The sequence below is a fragment of the Macaca thibetana genome, chromosome 8 (genome assembly GCF_024542745.1).
Source record: "Macaca thibetana thibetana isolate TM-01 chromosome 8, ASM2454274v1, whole genome shotgun sequence".
Lineage (NCBI taxonomy): Eukaryota > Metazoa > Chordata > Mammalia > Primates > Cercopithecidae > Macaca > Macaca thibetana.
In genome coordinates this window covers 4,481,999-4,496,921 of record NC_065585.1, presented here as the reverse complement: position 1 = coordinate 4,496,921, position 14,923 = coordinate 4,481,999, and the positions used below count along the sequence as shown (strand labels likewise).

The 14,923-nt window shown below is 40.1% G+C and overlaps 1 protein-coding gene across 26 annotated transcripts in view; it reads right to left on the bottom strand.

Annotated features, from left to right (window-relative positions):
- The window catches only part of PTK2 (protein tyrosine kinase 2), a 356,647-nt gene that overhangs the window by 57,962 nt on the left and 283,762 nt on the right, over window positions 1-14,923 (bottom strand). Inside the window, exon 1 of one of the 26 annotated variants that reach the window (XM_050801661.1) lies at window positions 210-1,043. The exons of the other annotated variants lie outside the window; for them this stretch is intronic. The gene's annotated coding sequence lies outside the window, so the exon portion shown is untranslated. Of the gene's footprint in view, window positions 1-209; window positions 1,044-14,923 lie in introns of those variants that run through there. 26 annotated transcript variants of the gene reach the window in all.

Genomic DNA, 14,923 nt, shown 5'->3' with positions numbered 1-14,923 from the left:
ATGTGATCACACCAGCACTTACGTGATCAATTAGCAATCTGGCCAATAATCTCCCTAAATTGCTCAATACAATCTTCCTATCGTTCAGCTTAACCGGTGCTTTATCTGATCAGGAAAATAAGCAAAAACGCGACAGTATTTACAAGTGCTTCTGAAAATACTCCTTGCTTTAAGCTGGACACCCCATAGTTGGTAACACGGCTACTTACCACTGCTTGACTACTCAGAAGCTATCTGAAGTCCCATATAATGCTGCAGCCGCTGGAGCCTCTGCAGCGACTGCTAGGCAGCTTCTTCATCTTGGCTGTTTGCCATCACATAAACCCCTCAGAATGCAGCCAAAGCGAGACTTTGCTAGTTTCCCATTCCATGCAGATGCCCCAGGGCTCAGCAGGCAGCAGTTTGAAACCCTTGTCTTAACTGTGGCAAACAGCTCTTCCTACATTCCTACAACTCTAGAGTTCTAATAATGACACTCATTCAAAGTTTCTAGGCTCCTGGTAGATAGTATGCAGTAAACAACCACCCAGAAATTACTCAGGAAAGAGTGACATCAGTGCACCAGACTTTCTAATCTGGGAATTTGCTGTTTAAAAAGACATTCCTGCTTGGCTGGAGGCTGAGTGTGCTGTTTCTCACACAACTCAACTTACACAGTCACCTTCTGAGTCAGGAAAAGAGACAAAATTCATTTCATAACTGCCCCAAGTCAGCAAACCATCACTACAGATGGTAACACTTTTTTCATCCCCCAAACAAAAGGGAATGTCTGCCTCAAGAAATGATCATATCAGGGCCACGTGTGGTGGCTCACGTCTGTAATCCCAGAACTTTGGGAGGCCGAGGTGGGCAGATCACGAGGTCAGGAGTTCAAGACCAGCCTGGCCAAAATAGTGAAACACCGTCTCTACTAAAAATACAAAAATGAGCTGGGTGTGGTGGTGCATGCCTGTAGTTCCAGCCACTCGGGAGGCTGAGGCAGGAGAATCACCTGAACCTGGGAGGCGGAGGTTGTGGTGAGCCGAGATCGCGCCACTGCACTCCAGCCTGGGCAACAGAATAAGACTCCACCTCAAAAAAAAAAAAAAAAAAAAAAAAAAAAAAAAAATCACATAAGCATTTTACATAAAAAGCTTTTAGTCAAAAGTCCCACTCCATTCTCAAGATATGGTTTTGGTTTCTTTCTTGCTCCAGTTAGATGATCGTGGCTCAGCAAAACCACAAAACTTTTCACAGTATTTAAGAACTGTGCAGCAGCCTTGACAGGCAAGATGCTCATTGGGTGCCAGCACTGTTGGGAACCTGGTCCCATGTGCCAGGCCCAGGGGACTCCTGGTGAGTGGTGCAGGGAAGTTTGGGGACAGGTCTGGGGAAGGAGCACAGGGGTCCTGAGAGGGCCACTCTCTCTGCCCTGCCCCTCTGATCAGAAGAACGCTCCCCTCAGCTGCTGGGAGGATTAAGGGAGATCATGGCTGTGAGAGCATCTGCTATAAGCATTACTTGTCATCAGTGGGCATTTCTAATGGCATTTACTTGAGGGCTGCTCATTCAGCAAGTATTTGCTAACTTTGCTAATTTGCTCTGTGCAAGAGGCACGTGACGAGGTCTTTGAGGTGCTTTGTCTAAGAGAAAAGAAATACTCAAAACCTTGAAACAGGGTCAGGCAAGTTGGCTTATGCCTGTAATCCCAGCATTCTGGGAGGCTGAGGTGGGAGGATCATTTGAGTATGGGAGGTGGAGGCTGCAGTCAGTCAAAATAGCACCACTGCACTCCAGTCTGGGTGACAGAGCGAGACTTGTCTCCAAAATAAATAAATAAATGAATACATACATACATACAATAACAACAACAACAAAACACACTGAAACAGGACATGAGTGTTGTGACTGAGCAGTAGAGAAGAGCTTGGCCTGATGCGTTCTAGCTGCAGAACTCAGCGGGAGAGGGCACTGCCCCAGGCACTGGGGGTGGTTAGGGAGGAAGAGTCCCAGCGTCTCAGCAGGTTACAGTTACAGACTCACACCAAGCACATAATGTTTGTGTACTTTTGGTCATGTAACGAGCATTACATGTCCAAAGCATAGCAATGGTTTCTGTCCATTTCTTATGTGAAAACAAACACCTTTATATTTCAATTTTCCTTATATATTTTAATTTATGACTTAAACACCTTTTGTTATACTTTGAATGAAACAGTGCCTGCACATAGCTGACACTTAAATATTTGCTAAATGAACAAATACTGTATATGGATAAAATACATGCATTATCATTACCTATTAGATGTTTAACTAAGCTGAGTAAATTCAGGGATCATTAGTGGTTAAAAAAAAAAAACTGAATGGGAAAACAATAAGGCTCAATCAAACTCAAGGAGTTTGAGTCACACGGAGATCAGGTTTAAATTCTGCCACAGACAGACCATGGACAACTCTGTCCCTCCAAGCCTCATCCACAAAATGGGGTGCCTCCCTAACTACCTATCTTGAAGGGTTGTTGTGAAGAAGATCTAAATGAAAATTAGACAGCTTATGTGACGAGCTCTGAAATGCAAGAGACTTTTAAAAATCGAAAGAACTATTAGAAATTCCCCATCAGATAATAACCTGTGTAGCTAATGGCTACCATTCCCACAAAGAGCTATGAGTCTTTTTCTTTTCTTTCTTTTTTGTTTTTGGGGCGGAGTCTTGCTCTGTTGAATGGGCTGAAGTGCAGTGGCGCGATTTCAGCTCACTGCAACCTCTACCTGCCAGGTTCAAGCAATTCTCCTGCCTCAGTCTCCCAAGTAGCTGGGACTACAGGTGCATGTGCCACCATGCCTGGCTAATTTTTTGTATTTTTAGTAGAGATGGGATTTTACCATGTTGGCCAGGCTGGTCTCGAACCCCTGACCTCAAGTGATCCGCCTGCCTTGGCCTTCCAAAGTGCTGGGATTACAGACATGAGCCACCACGCCTGGCCTCCTACCTTTATTTATTTATTTATTTTTTATTTTTTAAAAAAGAGATGGAGTGATACTATGTTGCTCAGGCTGGTCCTGAACTCCTGGGCTCCAGAGAAGCTGGGATTACAGGCTTACATTATACGCCTGTGCAAATATTTCAAATGAGTTAAAATCCAAGTTGAGCTTGAAATACAAAGGAGCAACCATGTCTTTTTATAAATTCATCAAATCACCTATGAAGTGTTAGCAATACAACTATTAAGACTGGCCATCAATCAAACCAACAGATCAACAATATGCCTGCTAAAGCAGTCACTGATATACAACGCCTTTGAACTTGACAAATGTAAAGACGTTACAACTATAAGGAATAGGAGTTGATACTTTGGTATGAGCTAATATAGCTTCACCCAGTCCTGAACATTTACCAATGAAAACGTGGGAAGCTATATCTTAACTTTCTAGATTGTAAAACACCAGTAAATCCATACCTCAAAAGGCTGCTAATGGAGTTAAAAATACGTATTTTTTTTTAGAGCTGGGGCACGTGCACACATGGTGGGAACTACCATTGCTTTTAAAAGTGAAGTGATTAATCTCGCTTCACTTCCCTTTTTCCTCACCTATAGCCCTTCTTCCTTTAAGTCCTGGCAAGTTCTCTGAACTCATTATGCTCTCCCATGCCTCTTTATGTTGTGTCTCTTGCCTGGAACACCTTTCTCTTCTTTCTCTGGCCAACTCTTACTTGTATTTCAAGTGTCAAATAGCAGTTCCTCCAGAAAAATCTTCCCTGAAGCTCCCTCCTCCCTTTAGGCTAAGTTACATTACTCTCCTTACTCTTTTCCAAAGAAACTAGTGCCTAACTTGCTCTTAACTCTTGCCAAAAGACATTGTAAATATTTGTTTGTTTGACTTTTGCTCCCATTAGGCCAAGAGTTGTTACCCGAAGGCCCACTTTCAAATGCTCAGAATTAGCACTGACCCTGAAGCATAATATGAATTAGTAAATGACAGGTAAATGGATGAATAAAGCCCTATCAGTGGAGCAGGTCTACTGACTAGTCAAGAAGAGCACATTATCAAGCTTCCTGTTCTTTTCAAATTTAGTTTTATTTTTATAGAGACAGGGTTTCGCTATTATTGCCCAGGCTGGTCTCAAACTCCCGGGCTCAAGTGATCCTCCTGCCTCGGCCGCCCAAAGTGCTGGGATTATAGGTGTGAGCCACTGTGCCTGGCCAATTTCTTTTTTCTTTTTTTGAGACAGGGTCTAACTCTGTAGCCCAGACTGGAGTTCAGCGGCACGATCACTCCTGAACTCAAGTAATCCTCCCACCTCAGCTCTCTGAGTAGCTGGGACTACAGGTACATCACCAGGCCTGGCGGATTCTTTTTTATTTTTTGTAACAATTACATAATAAATAAAAATCTCACTGTGTTGCCTAGGCTGGTCTTGAACTCCTGGACTGGAGTGATCTTCCCACCTCAGCCTCTCAAAGTATTGGGATTACAGATGTGAGCCACCATGCCTAGCCCCTGTTCTCTCAACTGGCCAAACAGGAAAGGACCTGCAGGCAGCTTTCCTCAAGATGGTCACTGGGAGCAGGGGACCAGTCAGAGACCAGGAACAAAGAAGGCCTAGCTGGCCTGAGAGAGAAGCACATCTCTGGTTGGTGGTTTTACGGTGCCCTGCTCTCTGTCTCCTGACCCTTAAACACCACACCTTCAGTTAGAGTTCCTAAAAGTTTTAAACAGGTAAAAAGTCCGTAAAAATCAAGAAAAAAAAAATTGGGAAAAACAAGTGTGTTTCTTCTACTCCTTCAAATAATTAAAATACAGGCAAGCTGAGAGAAGGGTAAGTGGGACATATTCTTTAAGGCAACGGGAACTCCGTTTTCAAAGGGTTCTCATCAGGCAATGTTATTTCACACAGATTGTTTTGTGAAATGGGCCACTCTGGTCTTAAGGCTACTTACTGTTTTCCCCAAGAATCTCTAAAAGGGTCCCGTGAAGTCCCTTGCCACAAGAAGACCCTCTCAGGCTCCATCTGCCCTGATATATCCTACCCACACACACTTCCCCTATTCTCTGACCCACTGAATTTATTGTCTGAATGTTTCATTTCAGCCCTTAATCACATATTGCCATGTTGTGGGATTTAGCTTGTAAGCTCCCTACAGTTGTCAGACATGAATCTAATTTCTCTTGTAAGCTAAGTATCACTTGCATATTACAGACACTTCTATATTTCTTTTTTTTTTTTTTTTTTTTTTTTGAGACGGAGTCTCGCTCTGTCGCCCAGGCTGGAGTGCAGTGGCCGGATCTCAGCTCACTGCAAGCTCCGCCTCCCGGGTTCGGGCCATTCTCCTGTCTCAGCCTCCTGAGTAGCTGGGACTACAGGCGCCCACCACCTCGCCCGGCTAGTGTTTTGTATTTTTTTTTTTTAGTAGAGACGGGGTTTCACCGTGTTAACCAGGATGGTCTCGATCTCTTGACCTAGTGATCCGCCCATCTCGGCCTCCCAAAGTGCTGGGATTACAGGCTTGAGCCACCGCGCCCGGCCTATATTTCTTTAATTAAACATCCCAGACTTGTTCCTCAAAGAACATAATGACAACTGGGAAGCAAGTTCCTTCAATCTCACTAGTTCATTCTCATACCCAAAATAGCATGTCAAAAAGCTTCTGAGAAACCATAATTTGCTGCTCAGAGGAACCAAGAATATAAATAACTCATAAAAAATATCTGTTTTTACAATGGGAAGACTAGTCCATAGATGGAGTAAGAGGGCACAAGGAGACAGTACTGAACTTTTCTCTTTACAGCTGCTGAAGAATCCAGAGTAACAAACTAGAATGTGCAGAGTATCAAGGAGGTCAAATTGAAGCATATTTTCCCAAACTATAAATATTTTTAGTAGCAATACATTCCATCTGAAAGCTCTTAGCTGCCTAATGTGAACTGGCAACAAATGAGCCCTCATGTTTTTTCCCAGAATGGTGGTTTCCAAGTCTCAAACTTGCAAATAGATGGAACAATGAAAGCTGAGACTTGTCATTTAACAAACATTAGCACAACGATAATTACACTTTGTTGATCCACGTGCACCACTAAGGAACAGAATCCTGAAGAGGGGAAAGGAGTGCTTTATTTAGTGTTAGTTTTATTTTTTACTTCTCTTACTTTAAAATAAAATCATTGAAGTGATCAATTCACAGTAAAAGGACATAAAAACAGGTGGTCTGATTTTCTTCTTCTGGCCTGCAACACTCCCTATACAACTTGATGGTGAGCAAGAAAGCGGTCCTTCATTTCCAGTATGGAGCTAAGACACAAAAGTACAGCTCCAATAAAGACAATTTTCAGAAGTAGAAAAGGCCAATTGATTCTAAGTGTTTGAGTTCTTCAAGCTGTCCCAGAAGAAGCAACGGATAGATATCGAAGCTGCTTCTCTGGTGAGTTATGCAATCCCAGAGGAGATCTTGCCTACTTGAACCTGTTTTCTCATTTATAAGTAAAAATCACAGTCTACCCTATCTATTGTTAGAATGGAGAAATAACATATGTATTAATGAAAAATTAGTAAACTTCTAAGTAAATGTTAATTAGCTCTGTACTTTTACCTGCCTTATTTACCACTAGGAAAGAACTGTGCTTTTGTCTTCATTTCTGTACTATTTTCCCTGAGACTGACTGTACTACTAATTTTTCTCTTTGCAAATACAAAACATTTCTCCTTTTAAATGTAATAAATACCTTTTGCTTTATTAAATGCAGGAAGAAAAACTTATTTAAAAAGATTGAATTTTGATACTTAAACAAAGGAATCACATAAAACAAAGGATCTGTTTTACGATCCTGATCATAAAATTTGCTTTGGACATAAAATCAGTCTGGGTTTGCAATTATTTAAGTTAATCTGGAAAACACCCAGAGAAAGAGCAGCAATAAATTTGAAGGAAAAAAAGTCAAGCGGGAACTGGCTTGTTTTGGCAAGTTCACGGGAATACCGGTTTTGAAACATGATCTCTTATAATTAGCCAAAGCTGCCTCACTACAAAGGAATGGAATTGACCTTTTAAAAACAAACCAAACCAAACCAAACCAAACTAAACCGTACCATCTTTGCAGAAAACAAGTCTGAGGCTTGAGATGAAGCTAGGGATGGTATACCTGGAAGTAGCTGACCTAGTGGCTAAAGGTCATGATCACAGCATTGCTGCTTATGCCTCTGCTCTTTTTCTCTTTTCTCATAAGCAGTAATGCTGGAGATTATGGCCTTTAGTCACCAGTGGTAGACTGGAAATTCAGTTTCATGGATATATTGAAATCACATTTCTCTCTTATTGTTTCTCCAACTGCAGTAAATAAAGCCTTTGTTTGGTTATTGTGCTATATCGATCTCAAAATTATTTTTTAAAAACCCTGATATCCGCTAAGATTGTTTTATTTTTTTCTATTTTTTGAATTGGGATTGTGGTCTGTCACCCAGGCTGGAGTGCAGTGGCTCGATCATGGCTCACTGCAGCCTCGGCGTCTTGGACTCACGTGATCCTCCCATCTCAGTATCCTGAGCTGCTGAGATTACAGGCATGAGCCTCCGCAAATGTTACTTTAAAATGCTGACATCTTTTTCTGTTTCTGCTACGTGTGAGTAGCTCTTATTTGACCAACCTTTTGCAGATAGGAACTATATACTCTGGATGTAAGAAACAATTATGACAGCATGGGAGAGCAACCACAGGCAGCCAGATTCTGGAGGGAGCTGTCATGAGAAGGAAGAGAATGGCACTGGGTGGGTCCCCACTTTCTAATGGCCGTTAGTGAGAAGGCAGGCGCCAGTGTTATTGGCTTGAAAACCAGAGAAATGAGTTTGGAGCAACCACAGCTAGCATAAAGGTAACCGGAAAAAAGGGAAGGGAGAAATCCCAGAATGAAGACAGCCAGGGAAGAAGTGCTTCAAATTCTGAGTATATATTCTAAATAAATCTCTGCTGATCCTAGAAGCATGTACACACAGTGCAGACTCCAAGCTGCCTAGCTAAGGCTAAAATAATTGAACAGAGATTTGCACTGCTGCTCACAGTGGAAAGAAGTTCTGCTACCTACCCATCAGCCACAATGTCTAGGATATAATCTAACACTTCTTGATATACAAAAAAACATAAAAATGTGACCCATTCTCAAGAGAAAAAAAAATTTAAAGGAGACTGATTCTACAGATGACTCAGATGTTGAAATTAGCAAGGATTTAAAAGAAGCTATTATATTCAACGGCATAAAAGAAAATTTATTCATAATGAATTACAGGAAATGTCAGCAGAGAAATACAAAAAAAAAAAAAAAAAAAAAAAAGCCAGACAGAAATTCTATTACCAAAAAATACAGTATATGAAATAAAATCTCCATTGGATGAAGTGATCAGTAGACAGGGATGATAGAAAAGGAGTTAGGGTACCTGAAGGTGAGTGAATAAAAATGATCCAATCTGAAGCAGGGAAGGTCAGGAATGGGGAGAGGAGGAAGAGCAAGGGAAAGAGAAGGTGACAATGAGAGCTTCTGGGACTTGGCCTGAAGGACACCATCAGAAGTCTTAACACACATGCAACTGGAATCTCAGAAGAAGAGAAGGAAAACAGAACAGAAAAATATATCTGAAGAAATAATGATCTAAGTTTTTCTAAATTTTATAAAGGATATGTTTATAGATTCAACCTTTTGAATCAGCAAATCCTAAACACAATTGACATTAAGAAAACCACACCCAAGCACATCCTACTTAAACTGTTGAAAAATCAAAGAAAGAAAATCATGGAAGCTGCCAGAGAAAAATGACACACTGCATACAAAGTAACAATTGTATGACCAGTGACTTCTCATTAAACATAACAGGGCAGAAGACAGTAAAAGAACATCTTTAAGGTGCTGGGAAAAAAAAATTACAACTCTGTTAACCTGAAATTCCTATCAACAAAGTTAAGTTCAGCTCATTTTTAGATAATATACAACTAATAGAATTCACCACCAACTGATGTGCACCACAAGAAATGCTAAAAAAATTCTTCATCTGATGGGAAACCAAATGGAAATAAGTTCTTCAAGAAGAATGGAGCACTGTACGAAGTTAAATATAGAAGAGTTTCCTTACTTTCTTTAAAATGGTATTCAAGACAAAAATCATAATCATTTGTGAGGTTAATGGCATATGTGAATGTAACATACATGACAACTTCAGCATAATGGACCAAGGTAGCGGTGGTAAATGGACATTCCTGCTGGCAAAGTTTCTACATTTTATATGAAGTACAATGATTAACTCTAAGTAAACTATGAAAAGTTAAGATGTATAGTATAATTTCCAGAGCAAGCACTAAAAACATAATACAAAAGGTATTGCTAAAATGCAAGTCTGAGAAAAAATTAAGGCAGAGAAAGAGAGGTAGATGTTAAGTTATTGGTTTCAAAGTGCCAAATTGTGCACTTTGGCAAATTGTGCGAAGACAGTACTACGATAGAGATGTGTGGGTGAGACCCAATGAGGGGTAAGAATTATTGTTAGATATGAAGCAGCTAAGATATAATTTTCAGTAGAAACAATTTACATTTTACATTAAATTCCTATTAAATTCAGATTTGCAGTTTGCTTTTTATCACTGGGAGGACTGAGGGCCAAAACAGAACACAAACAAACTCCTAAAGTTCACACGTTGTGAACATTTTAACTGTACATAGCTATAATTGTGAAACAGATTACTCTTCTAGATAATATCTAGACCCAACAGCATAGCAATGCAAAAAAAAAAAAAAAAATACTGGTATAATGACTAAAGAGGAATTGAGACACCACCTTTGAAAGGAATTTTGGAAGCAAATACAAAATCACTTAAAAAAAACACACAGTAGTACAAGCAATTTCATGTCATTAATCAAACCTAGGACTTCTAATTTAAAATTCACGTTGTGGGATAAGTGAAGAATCCAAAACAGGTTAAACATGTTTAAGATGCTGTTCACAGATTAATACTTTAAAATTCATGTATCTATAATACATCTATAAAACATCAAAAAGATGTGCTTGATATTTTGATACCAAGTATCTTGGTATTCTTATTATCTGAATAATAAGAATAGCTAACACTCACTCAAAACTCATAAGAACCCTAGAAAGTAGCTACTGAGTAGAAAGAGTACTACACTTTTTAGAAAAGTAGAGAAAGAAGGCCGGGCATGGTGGCTCATGCCTGTAATTCCAGCACTTTTGGAGGCCCAGGAGGGTGGATCACTTCAGGTCAGGAGTTCAGGACCAGCCTGGCCAACACGGCGAAACCCTGTCTCTACAAAAAATACAAAAAAAATTAGCCCGGCACAGTGGTGCACACCTGTAATCTCAGCTACTTGGGAGGGTGAGGCAAGAGAATTGCTTGAACCAGGGGAGGCGGAGGTTGCAGTGAGCAGAGATTGCACCACAGCACTCCAGCCTGGATGATAGTGCGAGACTCCGTCTCAAAAAAAAAAAAAAAAAAAAAAAAAGAAAAGAAAAGCTAAAGATGTTTCCCAAGGACGGTAAAGTGGTGGGGTCAGGATTCAAAGTGAGATCTGTCATTCCAAAGCTCATAATTCTGCACAATTCTGTTACTGGTTACCTTAAAATTAAATACAAATAACTATATATTTTTAAGGATGTCTAATTATAACTGATAACTCTTCTGTACTCTAAGATTGCCAGGTCCCTTCTGGATTTTCAAGGAAAGCTTTGTTGTTACTACTACCTACTTCTAAATTAGCTAACACAGTGTGTGTGCTTACCATGAGCAATGGACATGGATTATTTATTTATTTATCTGTTTGTTTGAGACAGAGTCTCGCTTTTGTTGCCCAGGCTGGAGTGCAGTGGCACGATCTCGGCTCACTGCAACCTCTGCCTCCTGAGTTCATGCGATTCTCCTGCCTCAGCCTCCTGAGTAGCTGGGATTCACAGGCATCTGCCACCATGCCTGGCTATTTTTTTGTATTTTTAGTAGAGACGGGGTTTCACCATGTTGGCCAGGCTGGTCTTGAACTCCTGACCTCAGGCCTCGGCCTCCCAAAGTGCTGGGATTACAAGTGTGAGCCACTGAGACTGGCCAGATTATTTATTTAATCTTGAGAATATGGGTAGTATATTTGTGATCTTGCTCTTACAAGGGAGGCTTAGTAACTTGCCAAAGGCCACACAATCTTTTAAACATTCTTTGAAAAATTTTACACGCACACATGCCCATTTACTCTCAAGGTGTTGCTATAATAGCTTGAACTGGCAGTCTCACAGATCAACTGAAATAGTTTGTGTTCCTTAGATGCCTTGCAACTTCACTTAGGTATGATACTGAGAAGTGATATGAGAAAAAAGTAAGAAAATCTGTCTGCACCCATGCTGAGCTAAGCTATAGCCCTGACCAAACATTCTCCCAAAGGCTGGTTTTGTTTGATAAAGTTAAGAAGCAAAACATGACAGCACATGGTTAAGACAAATAACTAGAAATCAAAAACCAAAAGAAACATACACACACAAAATCAAAAACAAAAACCCCCAAACAAAAACCTCCAACACCCCCCAGCTGGAGTGAAAGCTCTGTATACAAGCAGTTCCCAGCAGGCTTTCTGGATGACACTGTGCCATGGTTTGGCTCTGATCTACTTGAAGTCAACTCTAGGTGACTTGTTCAAAACTTCCAAACCTGCTCCCCAATGTATGTGAAATTATTGTGTTCCACAGCAGCAAAATACAACACACTCAAAATATGCCAATAAAACAAGTAACACCAGTAAGAAAATACTTTGAAAGTACACAAGGAAGCCCTGTCCCCCTCAAAGCCTGTGGGTAGGGCCTCTGTGCATCTGCTAATGATGCTGCCATTCCCTTTAAGGACTTCGGTTGATACTCAAACAATGTAAGAAAATCAGCTGCAGGAATTCTCTGTAATAGTATTTTTTTTTCTTTTTCCTTTTTAACTAACCAATATTAACAACCTGCTCACCAGTCCAAATCATAAAATGGCAGGCACACTTAATGACTTCTAGCCAATAAACATCAAGGCAGTCAGTAAAGCATGACAGCTCATAGCTCAAGCTCTGGACTCAGGTGAATTCCAGCTCTGTGTCCTTCTGTCAGGTGCCTAACCACACAGTTTCAGTCTCCTCATCATCGTAAACTGACGATGAAGATACTACCTCTATGTCCCAGGACTGTGAGGATTAAGGTGAAATAGTGTATAAAAGTTCATGGCACAATGCCTGCCAACAGAAATTGTTCTATAACTACTAGCTATTTCAATGTTATAACTAGAAGAGCTAACTGTAGTGGATGGAGACTTGCTATCAATGCACATGGTACTGGTTCTAAAAATATTCCTAAAGAGCTCAATGATGGAAGACCAGTTCAAAATCAGGGACTGTTTTCCAAGGTGATACTTACAAGACTGGTGTTCTTTAGAACATAAAGCATCAGGTAAATCTGTTTACGTACCATTTACTATATCATCTAATTTACAGAGCAATATTCTTGAGAGCCCCAAATTAGAAGTATACAAATTTTTACCAACAGTGGAATGAACTATAGTATATTCACAAATGGAACACTATACAACAATGAGAATTGAGTATAACTACATGAATAATATGGATTAATCCCACAAACTGTTGAGTAAAATAAATTATATATATATGAAGTAAGTACTGACTGATACCATTTACATCATGTTCAAAAACAAGCAGAACCAATCTATAGTCAAGATAGAGGTTACCCGTGGAGGGTGAACAGTGATTGGAAAGGGGCATGTGGAAGATTTCTGGGATGCTGGTAGTACTTTCATTTTGGATGCTGGTGACACACTGTATCCAACTGGTGGAAATCCAGTAAACTGTCACTTCTTGGTGTGTTTATTAAACACCAATAAAAAGTTTTAAAATATACAAAAATCATAACACAAAATTTTAAAGTGATAATTTTGTTTACTGCCCTAATTTGCCTAAAATATATTTAAGAATTTTAATATTAACCTAAAATATTTTTCTAATCTGAGATAAAGCTGATGTTCTTTTTTAAAATAGTGGTACCAACACCTTAGTCAAGAAGAGTACTGTTGGGACATATTATTTTTGAACATACCTGCAAAAAGGCAAATACTAAAGCTGTTTATTATGGTTTCCCTGTCATAGTACCTCACAAAGAATTAACTGAATTAATCAGCAGTTAAATGCCTTTCTTTTTTTTTTTTTTTTTTTTTTTTTTTGAGACAAAGTCTAGCTCTTGTCTCCCAGGCTGGAGTGCAATGGCGCGATCTCAGCTCACTGCAACCTCCGCCTCCCAGGTTCAAGCGATTCTCTTGCCTCAGCCTCTTGAGTAGCTGGGATCACAGGTACCTGCCACCACGCCCGGCTAATTTTTGTATTTTTAGTAGAGACAGGGTTTCACCATGTTGGCCAGGCTTGTCTCCAACTCCTGACCTCAGGTGATCCGCCCGCCTTGGCCCCCCAAAGTGCTGGGATTACAGGAGTGAGCCACTGCGCCCAGGCAAAAAATACTTAGTGCGCTCACTCAAAAAATACTTAGTGCGCTCTTATAATAACCTGACAGTCATAAAGCACAAAAATGCTAAAGTATGCATTATAAGAAAATTTCAGTATTGATCAATTAAAGGTATTCCTATTGAGGAATTTTTTATACTTGATAACAGACCACTTGCAGGTTAATCTCATTCTACTTCTCAATGAATTAATACCTATGAATAAACAGGATGTAGGAAGGACAGGTTTCTTGAGTCATAGACATCACCTCATCAAAGTATGACCAAGGTGATTTTCCTATGAGTTTGCCCAAAAGGTTCCATACCAAAAATCACTTCTCAACTAATATAGTCAAAAACAAATATACAAGGCTGGGCATGGTGGCTCATGCCTGCAATCTCAGCACTTTGAAAGGCCAAGGTGGGCAGACTGCTTGAGCTCAGAAGTTTGAGACCAGCCTGGGCAACATGGCGAAACCCCATCTCTACCAAAAATACAGAAAATTAGCTGGGTGTGGTGGTGTGGTGTGCATGCCTGTAGTCTGAGCTACTCGGGAGCTAAGGTGGGGGAATCACTTGAGCATGGGAGGTGGAGGCTGCAGGCAGCGGAGATGGTGCCACTGCACTCCAGCCTGGACAACAGAGGAGATCCCGCCTCAACAAAATAAAATACACACACATACACTCCAGTTAAAGATAAGGGGAATCCCACAGTAATTTGAGTCTACTTGCAAATATTCTTTTGAGCTAGGGAAGGAGAATTCTTTCGAGGTCAAGAAGAAGAATGGGATTTGGGAAACATTTTTAACTACCATGGTTTTTAACTACCAAAGGGCTATCCAAACTTATTTTTTGTTAAAATCCTGGAAATAATAAAAATTTTGAAAAAATTAGTAACCTATTTAGTTATTGTGATATACTGTTATATGTAAATGTTCAAGTAAGCAATTATATTATATAGTTACATTTTATAATATAAAATGGTGGCCTATTTGGTAGCCCAATTATATATGTTCAAAATGCAAAGTTAAATACCATTTCTAAAACAGAACAACGCAGAATGAATGAATGCTGAATTACCTGTGCTAGTAGTATATAAGAAGATATCCATAAATTATACTACAGGTACATATTTAAAGTAATTATATGTAGTTCTAAAAATATGTATTGGATACTTTTTGGAGATAATTTACCTCAGTGGAGCATTCTTTAATGTTAAGAATCACTCATATGTTCTAAGCCTTGAACTCAGTGCCTGGGTGACCCTTTCTGTATCTAGCTAGCTAGGTTCCTGGCCTGGAGGTTCAGGCAACACCGAGGTGAGTATGACCATCCCTGTCCTCAAGGAGCTTCAGTCTAGTAGGGGATGAGACATACTAGACTGTGAGCTCCTCGAGGGCAGGAAAAGTGTTTTAGTCATCTTTGCCCCAGTGACTA